Raw genomic sequence first — 12,264 nt, forward strand, 5'->3', positions numbered from 1 at the left:
TTAAGGTTTTAAAGACTTTAAACAACTAAATACTGCCTCATATTGCTTATTTCAACTTCCCTGGAGTTGAAGTAAAAATGACAGTTGTACATATGGACTTTCTGTGTATCAGATTAAGCTTGATTGACTTGACCTTTTCAGATTATACCCTGTTTTTTACCTTTTGTCCTTTGACTCTATGACTGTTGAACTGCAGTTAATGTAAGTCATTCCTTGTGTTCAGCAACGCAATGACTTAAAATGCTTCTGACTGATATATTGCCCTCATCACCTCAAGGTTTCACCAATGTGCCCTCCAGCTGAAATTCTGAAAGAGCACACTCCAAGGCAAGACTTCTGAAAAGCAGTGGCCAGATGAAGTTACTCTTATAAAACCATATGGCTTTATGGCATTTGACAGTAAAAAAGGTAACACGCGTATTGTAGCCTAAAAGTGTGTCACTCTATAGGTCATTACAAAACAAAAGACATTATACCACCAGCTTTAAGTTTGGTAGTTTCAAATACAGATGTTTTAAAATACATCAGTTTGAAACACTTAGTATGTGCTCTTTCAGTACTGAAATGGACCCTGATATATCACAAGTGTTATTGATTTGGTAAGCTTGTTTTATTAACAGCTTCTGTTTGCAACATTACTTTTCATTTTCTAGCTGTTTGTCTAACCACAAATTAGACTGTCCTTTTTATTTTGTGCCTGGAGTCCACTATCCTGTGGAAAATATGTATTTAGCAATTATTAGGTGGTAAAAGGCTTCAGTATGTTCAACATCTGAAGGGTGTACTAGATAGCTGGGTTTTCTGTGTCTTAGCTGTTTTGACAAAACCTAAAACCCAGAAATTTAAAGTCAGAGATATTGGGCATCAAAACAGTGATTATCAACTTTCTACTGTTAACCTATGGCTTCTTCCTCAAACTCTGTGTATACTCCTATTAAACCATTCATTTGACTCATCTTCCACACAACATGGACTGAATGGGTGCTGCTTTCTTCAGTCAAACTCAGTGAAATGCTTAAACTTGTGAACTTTAAACTCGTGACGTTTAAATGTGATATTCAAGAAGAACATTCGAACCTGATATGGTCCTGTAATGAAAAAGTTGTGGAAATCACACCGACTTTTATCTAAATCAAAGTAAAATGAACTCTACTTATTAAATAATCTCTATCAAATATGCTACAACAGGCTACTTAGTTTTTTATGTTATACAGTGCCAGTAGTGTACATTCTCTACCGCTTCATCTACCAATTGGAAGGTTGGTGGTTAAATCCCTGGCTGTTCCAACCTGTATGCAAAAGTATCCTTGGGCAAGATACTGAACCTGGATGTGTTTATCAGAGTTTGAAAATTAGATAGAAAACTTAGAAGCAGCCAAAAAAAGTGCTTGTATGAATGAGACATGTTGTATGGAGCGCTTTGAGCCCTCAAGTAGAGTAGAATACCAGACCATTTACCATAAACAGATTTGACAGTAAAGTATTTTATCAAGATTTGTGGATGTTCTGTAGATTCTGTACATTCATCACCAGATGAATGTATGCAAACTTGTACCAACAAATGGTATGTCTGGTGTCTTCACCAGACATACCATTTGTTGGTAACTTAACTGCTAGTGTATCAGTGTACACAGGTTTGCAATTAAAAAACATACTCCCTCAGTTAAGATTATATTTTGCCATTCGATCAAACTGTCAGTATAAAAGAATTTGTGAAAATATTCCATTTGCTACGTTCTCTTAACACAACCTGCTCCAGAGCAAAGGCATTTACTTTGAAGTGATTGATGGTTTAGTAAGGTATGATTAGCTTAAAACCAGAACTGTTTAGTGTCTCAGTATAACAAAGTGGCTTTCTTTAAACCTTGATCACTACAATTATAAGAAAAGATAAGACAAGACTTTATTGATCCCACGGCGGGGAAATTTGTGCGATAGACAAGAGCAATACACATTCTCAGGGAATACAGTTTATATATACAACCTGCTGAGCTGTACATTTGTAATAACACGTAATGAAGCGATGCGGGATAGTTATAGTAGCACCGACTATGCCAGAGATTAGAAAATTCATTAGCTTATTGCATTTAGCAGTCAGATTGATAATATTGTACACTAATTGTGCGGTGATATGTTCATGTCAAGTTGAAAGCACACCCCTTTGTTTATGAGTTAGGCTACCATATTGTTTCAGGCATATAAAAGGAAACAGTGGCTCAACAACACCCCACTAGCCTATTGCGTCTTTATAGCTCAACCCTCATGACACAAAACGAACTTAGCTGCCCTACAAAGAGAGTCTGGCACTCTGTGCTGAGTCGTGCTGTACCAAATAATGCAAAGGCTCCTATACACTGAGTACACATTATTCTGTCCAAATGGATTGGCTGTTAAACCAAAACAATGACTGTTAAGTACTGGGGAAAAGTAGCACTGGATGATAACATAGTCCTGGTTTAGAACTGTGAATGGCCTAAACAAATGGTGTAACATTGTTGATAATTTACTGGTTAGACATGCTGTGAGGACCCAATAAAACTATGAATTTATAAATGTCATGATTAACCAAACAGTTAAACAATCTTATACTTGGGTAATCTTATGGAAAGTAATGATACTTATTGCCATCAAGTAAAGAATAGATTCACAATTCTTCAAAATTACTCATAATCCTCTTTGCTATTATGTAATAAAAAAGATATTTAAACAACAGACAAAGGTTTGGTTAGATTAATGAACCTTTTACCAGCTCTAATTGCTTGTCTTGATTTTCAGTATTTGCTTCATTACTGTGTTAAAAACTGCGGGATTATATTGTCTATAATATCGGATTTGTGAAATCAGTGCCTTTGTTTTCAACACACAGACGTACACTTACATACGTCTTAAATCCCTGAGTTTTGCAGCACTGTAAAGGAAATCCAGTTTTAATCAGATTTGACAGTGAGTCACGATAAGTAACAGAGTCATCAGCTGAGGCGAGTGAGGGAAAACGAAGACAACTGAGGGTTAAGCTGCAAGCCTCTTCATACAAACCTTGTCCGAGAAATCTTTAGTGGACACAGTGACAAGTGAAATATGGGGTCAACTATCAGTCATTCATCAATGAACCCATCCTGTCATGATTTGAATTTTGAGTACTAGCCAGTATTAACCTTCATAACCCCAAGTCGCATTGGACAGCTTGGCAATGCCTCTGACTGACAGGCACAGTATCAAAGTAACTGTTTGGTGTCAGTATAATAAATGCTTTCAGTCACATAAAGCTATGGATGAAATGGTACCAGCATGATGATATTAGCTCGAAGAGCACTTCATAAAAGTCTTTTCCTTATTACTGGGGCTTTGGCTACTGTAGCTTTACAACACCAACATAAAAAAATAACTTTTATTAAGGATATTCAATCCATACATGCATACAATTTCCTTAGCGTTAGGTATATAGGGGTGTGGTGGACCCTGGACAGGTTGCCAGGAAGGATATTCTGAAAAAGTAAAAAAATGTTACAAAGTTTTGCCTCATAGGCTGTATTTCCTTTGTGTTCTCACAGATAAGTCAAGCTGCTGAAAGCTATGCTGAAGCTCAAGACTATTTAATGTAATCCATTTGGACAGAATCATGTGTACTCAGTGTATTGGGGTTTCCTCTGTGACCTCTGCTGACCTTTGAGTTCACTGACCTTAAGTAAGTCTGAGATAAAGTTACATCTAGTGGGAGCTGGGTATCCTCTTACTGCCATCGCCTTGTGGGAAATGACTGTGGTTGACACAAGGAACCATGACATCTAACACTATATACTGCAAGATACATGATCATCAGGCTCCAAATGTAAATGATAGTTTTATCGTGTTTTTCATCTTTGTACAATAATAACTTCAGATAAGTTTTTCCCTGCTGAAGTTGAAAATGGCTGATCTCCTTTCCTGCATTTAGCTGGACATTATTCTCTGTTGGTAAATTACTCCCTTTGGAGAGCGAAATTAACCTAGATTTCCATATCAAAGAATTATGAATTATGCCATTTTCCCTGCCCTCCCATTTTGCTGAAAAGAGAAAGTGGAGGGAGTATGCAGAAGTGGCCTGCAGTGATATGCGGGCCATACAGAGTTCCTTTCTTACAGGAGCAACACTGTAACAGAGAGAATCAGCAGCTTTCAACTGAAGCGAAGAATGAGATCACTGGGCTTTTTGTGCAAGGTCAACTTCGAAGCAAGACACATCGTGTTTAAAATTCAGTCGTATCCTCACCAAGCACTTGAAACACACTGTGCCAGCCAGGGAACCTGCTTGCCATTATGCAAAGAGGCGGCAGGCTTAAAGTAAATACGTAATCTTAATGAATGCTGAGATCTGTGGAGGTGGGAGTGAGGGGAGCCCAAGTCAAGTAGAGAAGGGTCAGAAACACAGGGTGAATAATCCTGTGTCAACAAGACACAACTAGCTCTCTCCATCCCAATGTGTAGCCATGTTTACAGTGAGCAGAATTCAAACGTTTTCTGACATCTGACATTGTTGTTCAACAATAAACCAAAGTGAGTGACTGCAGGACAAAATCTCAGAATTTACTTTTTCATCCCAAAAAGATGTTGCTGAACACCAGGCATTATTTGGAGTGTAAAAAGGGGAAAAACATAATTTGAATTACTGATTGAGATAAGACATGTCTATGAAAAATCAACAGATGCTAATGGATACTAATAAGGGGAAGTAATAATTTTTCTATCTGTTAACAATGTGGTATTTTACTGTTAATATTTGACTATAAAATGTTAACAATATGTTTATTTGGGTCATTAAAGAGCCTTCTTACATTTGCTTATTTGTCTTGTACATCGTGACCTTTGTCACTGGCCCCAACTTATCTCAGATGCATGGATTTAAAAGAGGAAGACAGCCATTAGATGACATGTCACACAATATAGGGGTCTTCTTCTGGCCCCGTGCCTGCTGGCTGTGTCCTTTGCTTTGCCCACTTTGCTCTGCGAGACTGCCAGGACATTGAGCCTGACACATCAGAACTGCTGCTCTCTTGGTGCCCTCTTTCATTCGCACTATCACAGAGTCAAAGCCTGCAGAGACGAAGCTGTCCAGAGACTGAGCCCTGCTGGGTTTGACTGGGCCAAGATCCGATCAAGCCTCGAGGAGAGGGTCATCCTCTTCCCTGACTTCTACTTGCTATGATCTCTGAACCAATTCTAAAAAGGCCTCTGACTTGATTTGAGCAGACAGTCCCCCTTGAAAGCTGCCTTTGGTTTGGCTTCTGTAGCCTGGAACGGGAAGAGCAGGGTCAGGCTACACACAGGCAGGAGAAGGCTCAAGCAAAAGCAGTGTGAGGGGGAAAAAAAAGAGCTGATAGCCATGCTCCAGGTGCAGATGGCACACTGTTTTATGTGTGGCCCCAGCGGATTATGTCAGCGAAGCTACTGGAGGCATATAACATGCAGAGATCACACAAAAACATTGTCAACCAAAATTCAAAGATTCATTAACAAAGGTCATTTCCATGACAGCAAATACCTAATAGACAGCCAAGACTTTTGAAGCCACAATGAGGATATTATAAACAGGCTGAATGAAAAAAACCTTGAAGCGAGGATCGAAATTATAATTTTGCAGTCCTACTGGTTTGAAAAAATCATTATACCGCTGTTCAGAAATTTGTTAACAGCAGTTGCAATGGTAACATAACATCCTTTATAACATCACACCAACATATTGAATTTATGATACATTTAAACAAAAAGAAATAATTAAAATGGCAGTGAGACTATTTTACATAAAGTACAAATTATTAGCTAGTAGTGGTACTATTTCTACATATTGGGTTGATATGATAGAGGCCGACACTGCCCCTAAGGAGCTGGGGTTGCAGCAACCCTTAAAACCAATAACGGTCAGAGGTCAGGATAGGGGAAGCAAAGATCCAAGTCCCATCCTATTGTGTGACATGTTTCCTTCGCCTGCTCGCCCCAAAGGCGTAGTGTCAGGGTTAACACTTCAAACACTCAATATCTTCCCAAAACACAAAGGACACAACTGCTTGCCATTCACATCATTTCTTCCAGGAACAGAGATATGGATCCTTCCCAAAGGTCACTGGCAGCTGAAGTTTTAATGATTAAGCAAAGCTTTGTTGTCTGACTTTTTTCCTGTAGCAAATCTACTTTTAGGTGCAAATTGAGTAGTTTGTTCACTATTATGGTATAAAATTGAAGCATATTTTATATGTCAACTTTAAATTTGAATAGATGTCATTTGTGGCCGACCACAATTTTATAATTTGAAGGTAGATGATAAAATCAAATGTCAAAGGGGAATATATGTGTATGTATGTATATATATATTTATATATGTTACCAGATAAAAGAACACATCTCCACAGAAACAGCTTTTTTTTTGTTACCATAATGCCCTAATGCATATCTATATACATAGTATTATTGGTGCTTGCCAAGTAGAATAATCCAGGAATGACTCAAACAGTAATAATGTATAAATGTGCAGAGGGCAAATTGAGTGGGTGACTATAACACACCTACATATGTTCTTGAGTTCTTTTTTACTAGTAAGTGTTACAGCTTTCTCGGGAACTTTCCTCATTCTGCCACTCCTAACTCATGAATATTCTGCCGGCAAACATTTCAGAGCGCTATGCCGCTATCTAACTCTCGTGAATCAGTCAAAGAGAGAGACAACTGTCCACAGAAGAGTCTGTTACACATTCATGAAATCATGCACCAGAACACAGATTAATCTCACAAGAGCGAGATAGGATTTAAAGAAGGCAGAGGTGATTCAGGTATCAATCTGGTTAGCTTTTATTTATTTATTTATTTTTTTTAGCCTGCTGCTGTTTACTCTGGATGTAACTCAAAGGAAGCTCCTCTTTCCCTAGAATGTGTTTCTGCTCCTGAGGTGGTGATAAAACACCTTATTCTAAGGGTTGGTGAATACTCACTGTCCCTGGTGAAGGTGCTGATACCGATAGCTGCAAGCCCAAAACTAAAGGAAACTCCATATATACAGTTTACTTGCATCCCCCCCTCCTAATTTTCGGTACAACCAAGTGGATAGGAAAAATAAAGAAATTTAAAAAAAATCTCACAAGTGTGGTGGATAAATATATAATTGTTTGTTCAAGTGTGTTTTGCACAGTATGAGACCTTCCGATTGCTGCACCAAGTAGAATGCACTGCAGGCAGTCTCTTGAGGGAAGGTCTCATTTTCTGCCTCCTGCCGTGAAATATTCAGTCCGGCCTGAAATAATATGGGACTCGTTTCAAGGCTTAGCACTTTTCAAATATGCTGGCAATAATGGACAGGGCATCAAATGAAGCACAGCCTCTCACAGAAAGGGGAAAGAAGGTTTTGAATCCACAGCCAGGGTTTCACATAACACCATAGACAGCTGAAGTGCTCTCTACATATACAGTGTAGTGATTAATTTTTTTTGGGAGGGGGGGGGGGTGAGCCTATAATTTCTAGTCAAACAGGAAATTTGGTCATTTTGTAGCAGTATTATTTGGTTTTCGAATATAAACACTGTAAATGTATATTGCAGTTTTATTTTTAAATGCCAGCCCAGCTTCAAATTATATTTCCATATTTCTCTTCTGCTTTTTGCATATCATCAAGGAATCTGAATTTCATTCGGCCTTAAAAAGAAAAGGGAGCAAAATCAAGGGTGCGCCATAAATGCACAGAAATGGAGCGCGGAAGAATGTTATAGGAGGGGGCTCTTTAGTGAAAGGATTCAAGAATTTAACAATCCCACATCCTCTCAGCTTGTCCTTCATCTCTAATAATCAAGCTTGGCCACAGAATATCCCTCTGGATGGGAAAAAAACATGTTCCCTGTCCGCCTCTCACTCATCTTTAGACTGCCAGTCTTGGGTCTTTTCTCTTGAAGTCTTCTGTCACATTTATGACTTCAAACACTAAGCACAGCCTTTTTTTAAACTCACTGCCATGTCTTTAAAGCTGGATATCTTTTTTGCACTACATTAGCATGAGATGAAGGGGACTGTGTCTGATGCAAAGGGAGCCCTGAGAAGGCTAGACCACAGACACTGTGAACTGTTATTTGTTACCATACATCACACACCAAAGGCCACCTAAACAAGCTATACCTAGTTTCAGCTCAGGTGAAGGCTAAAGTGTAGGTCCATAGTATTCCCAATACTCTTGTGCAATGTAAGACAGAAAGCAACGCTTGCATTTGTTATGCATAGCTTATGTGGCTGTATGTAGGTCCAGCTATTACTTATCATTACTTGTCTTCAATAGAAGTATTAAAGAAGGTTTTGCTATCTATCTATCTATGTATGGTTTAAAAACTCGAGAAACACTTTGTATCGTTCACGCACAGCAGACTGCAGTGACTGAGACCCCACGGTGAAGCAGGAGCTCTTGAAACCGGAGCGTCCACTGAGTGGCGCCGCAGCCCGCAACTTGCACAGCACAGGCAGGCAGCCTGCTCTTCCCCCCCGCTACACGCTGCGGGCTAATCCGCTCACTCACTCCGTGTTGGGTTACAGTGACAAGGGCCCTGTCTGAACCACGACTTTTAGAAAGATAATATTACAGGTAGGTGCAAGCCACGGACCGTGTCACTATCGATAGACAAATTAAGCATTGAAAAACAAGACCATGACCCAGAAATTCTCGCTTTAATCGGGTCACCGTGCTCGTTTTCATCACTGAGTGATAATGGCACCTCTCACTGTCCTTACCATTTGAAGTCCCCTAACCGCAACCTGTAGCTTTTGGGGCAGAGAAAATTGTCCAGCTGGACGCCTTGTATTGGTGCCTTTGTGTGTGTTTTGAGCCATTCCTGCCTGCTGATAGCTTTATTTTTTTTATTATTTTTTTCTCATCAAGTTGAAGGTCGGTCCCTCCTATCTAATAAGCTACAGTAAGGAGAACAGCTATAATTAAGGATGTAGCCTCTAATGTAACTTGAATGAAAATAGATGCGTTTAAAGAAATTCGAATAAACTCGTTGTCGGCTAATGTAACCAGCTTGTTTGCAGGCAATTTCACTATATAAACCCATAGTTACTGCTGTTGAGGTGCAGGGATATTCGACTTATTTGAGTCAAATTTAAAGTTGCGCTGAAACAAATGGTTAAATTTTTCCGCTTTCGTCTTCATGTTTTTTTTTTTGTTGTTGTTTTTTTTTTACATTGGAAAGCACTTGGAAAAAGTCAGGTGCTGAAATCCTGGGATGCAAGCTGAAATCTTCCTCTGAAATAGGCCGAACAGAAAGTCTAGCTCCTACAGGGTTTTGTTCAGGGTTTCACGGAGAAAGCCCAATGCAAAGTGGGCCTACAGCCAACTGGGATGAATTCTAGGGTGGAACCTAAACAGATGGGAAATGGTATAAAGGTGAATACCAGGTCAATCTGAGCTTCACTGATAATGCTGTGGGCACTGCTCGTAGCAGTGTTTTAAAAGTTGACTTAAGAAAACAGATTGTATGGTCAGAATAAACTCTTAAGACCATATTGGAGCATTTTTTTCCAGGCTTCTTTTGTCTAGATTGCCACAGGCGGAAGCAGCAGACACCAAATGGTCAAAAAATTGTTATCATTATGTTTGTCTGGAAAATCAGCAGAATGGGGGTGTTGATTTCCAGCGGGTGGGTTTTCCTTTGTCCCTTTTTTGTTCTAACCCAGATTTTCATATTTAACAGGCACACAGCTGATCCATCCTTCAGCACAAAACAGAGACAGTGAAGGTTAAAGCACTCTGCATGCATGGGACCATACTGCAGGTAATTAATATGTCAGCTCATTGAGGAGCTTCGTCAATACATCTATCACTATATGAACTTCTGACTGGAGTAGCTCATATGGCATGCCGCATAGAGCACAGACTGGGAGTACATTTGTCCATTAGTAAACACTTCATAGAGTGTGTTGTGACTGGGGAGGCAGCGCGGCTCCTCTCTGTCCAGTTGCAGTCATTTTCGCCTGTCACCTCCTCATCGCTGTAAAAACACTTGCTGTGGCTTGGTAGATTAACAGAGAGCCCCCTAATGGAGTAATTACACTGAGCCAAACATCTATTTTTCACCTGTGCTCTGCCATTATTCTCTGTCCCCTATCCACTCCATTGGAAGTCACTTACTCTCCTTACAATGAGTTATCATTGACTGCCATTTAGACGTTCTGGAGCAATTTGTCTTACTGAGGCCACGCGCTAGCCTCATTGCAAAGAACAATCATTCTCCCTCCAATATATAAAACATTCATGGGAAAAAAGGAAGAGAAAATGCCCCACAAACAGATAGTAGAGAGTGGCTAATAGATACTATAAAGGTGACAGACAAGGAAAATAATGTAGGCGATTACTGGAGCAGCACCACCAGTACAAAAGCTTCAGGGACTCTACCACTGGAAAAAAAATCCTTTACGAGACAAATGTGTTAAATCGGTAGTATGCCAGATATTGGTGGTGGTAATTGTTCTGGTGCGAACAAAGTATAAGTCCTAAACTAAATTCAATGTCTGAACATTTACCATTATAATGTTATTTTTCACTTACTGCCATATTTAGTTTGTGTTCTGCAATGGGGTTATGAATGTAATATTTACAGTAACATTATGAAATTTCCTTTTTTGTTTGTGTATCTTTGACTGACTGGCTGTTATTAACTTTAAGGAAGTAGATGTTGTCCCATTAGCTTTTCTTTTTTCTTATGCAGTATTATAAAAACAAACCTTTTTTCCTCTGTAGGTCACTGTCTCCTACACAATAAGAGTGTGATTACAGTCCAAAAATAGTGAATAATGTAGAAAATGTTAAGCTCAGTATGGAAGCCAGAGTAACTATAGTTGCTATAGCATAAACTGCTCATGGATAATGCACCTCTGAGTCAGATTGACACAGCTCTTACAAAGACAAGCATTTATTTTAGACACTGGGCTTCACTGTTGGGCACAATCCAACTCACATCCCACTCAGCTTCACTAGAAAGGGTTAATGGTGTTCTTAACTCGGTGTTTTGTTAGATTAGTCTCTCCCACTGCTTAACACAATGACAAATAACCATTATTCTTTTTCTTGCACTGATAATCAGGACAACTTAAACATTTCTTACTAGCAGAAGTGAAACCATTAATCCTCGGTGATACTGCTGATAAGTGGTGACTTTGGAGTAATGGCCCTGTCACCTTAAAAAAAGAGAGAAAATTTGAACAATTAAAACAAGATGCCTATTACATTTTGTGCATCCCATCTATTTGTGTCATCAGGAGGCATCAGCCAGTGCTAATAGATTAAATAATAAAATGAAATTTTGTTCATTATTATAAAGGAAGATATCTTTCATGCTGAAAAATAATGTTTTAATGCAGTAATTGGCTTTTTCAGGGTGGAATAAATAGAAAATATAGCAGTAAGTTTGTCTTTTTCTATTGGCTATATTGGCTATATTGTTTGTGTCAGCTTAAAAAATAAAGCAATGAAGATTCCTGTTGAGAAAGTGTTAACCTTTCCTGACTTAAATCCGGGATGTAAAGTTATATGATATTCATCATAATCTTCAAAACTATTTACCTTTGTTTGAGTTTCATGCATATTATTAATAAATAAAATGTGTGTTTTCTTTATATCATGGCCATTATTAGTCAATTAATCACTAAATGTTATTTTCAAGTTATAATGCCCAAAACTGATTAGTTTAGCTTCACTATTATGATAGTTATACTGTTTTTTTTTGTCTTATACTAAATTAAACCTCTGGTTTGCATTGTGTGCTAGGAAAAAACAAAATTTGTTGCTTAATTTTGTGCTCTACAACGTTTTAGACCCAAGCATTTGATGAAATCGTTTGATAGCGACATAATCAAAGAAGCAAATTATTTAAGGTAAGTTGGAAAATTAATGAAAACCCAATTTATAGCATTGTTATATGACGTTACATACCAAACAGTGATTTGATCCACAGCTAGGGTAGACAACAATGAGGGAAAGATTCATTTGTAGACTCTAATCTTTTTTTTAATCTTTGCCTGCAGTACTCTGGGTGTAACAAGCCATAACTGCCCCTTTCTCAGATGTGCAACATATGTTGTGGTTTATATTGCAGTTGTATGTTCCTAAGTTGGAGTAGTATAAGGTCTATCTGAAAGTACTAGACACTACATCATTCACTATGGACCTTTTGAAAACATTCGTAATGGACTGTGAAACACAGTGATAACTGTTTAAATATGAGCTAACCACCAGTGCCATAAGGAAATATTCAAAGACCTACA

General features: G+C 38.6%; 1 long non-coding RNA gene across 1 annotated transcript in view; it reads left to right on the forward strand.

Annotated features, from left to right (window-relative positions):
• Positions 1-8,307: 8,307 nt before the first annotated feature.
• Positions 8,308-12,264, forward strand: part of LOC120729773 — a 65,427-nt gene continuing 61,470 nt past the window's right edge. The window contains exons 1-2 of the long non-coding RNA XR_005694994.1: positions 8,308-8,587; positions 9,696-9,776. This is a non-coding gene — a long non-coding RNA (uncharacterized LOC120729773). The remainder of the gene's footprint in view (positions 8,588-9,695; positions 9,777-12,264) is intronic.

Source organism: Simochromis diagramma, unplaced genomic scaffold (genome assembly GCF_900408965.1).
Source record: "Simochromis diagramma unplaced genomic scaffold, fSimDia1.1 OVJJ01000293.1, whole genome shotgun sequence".
Classification (NCBI taxonomy): Eukaryota; Metazoa; Chordata; class Actinopteri; order Cichliformes; family Cichlidae; genus Simochromis; species Simochromis diagramma.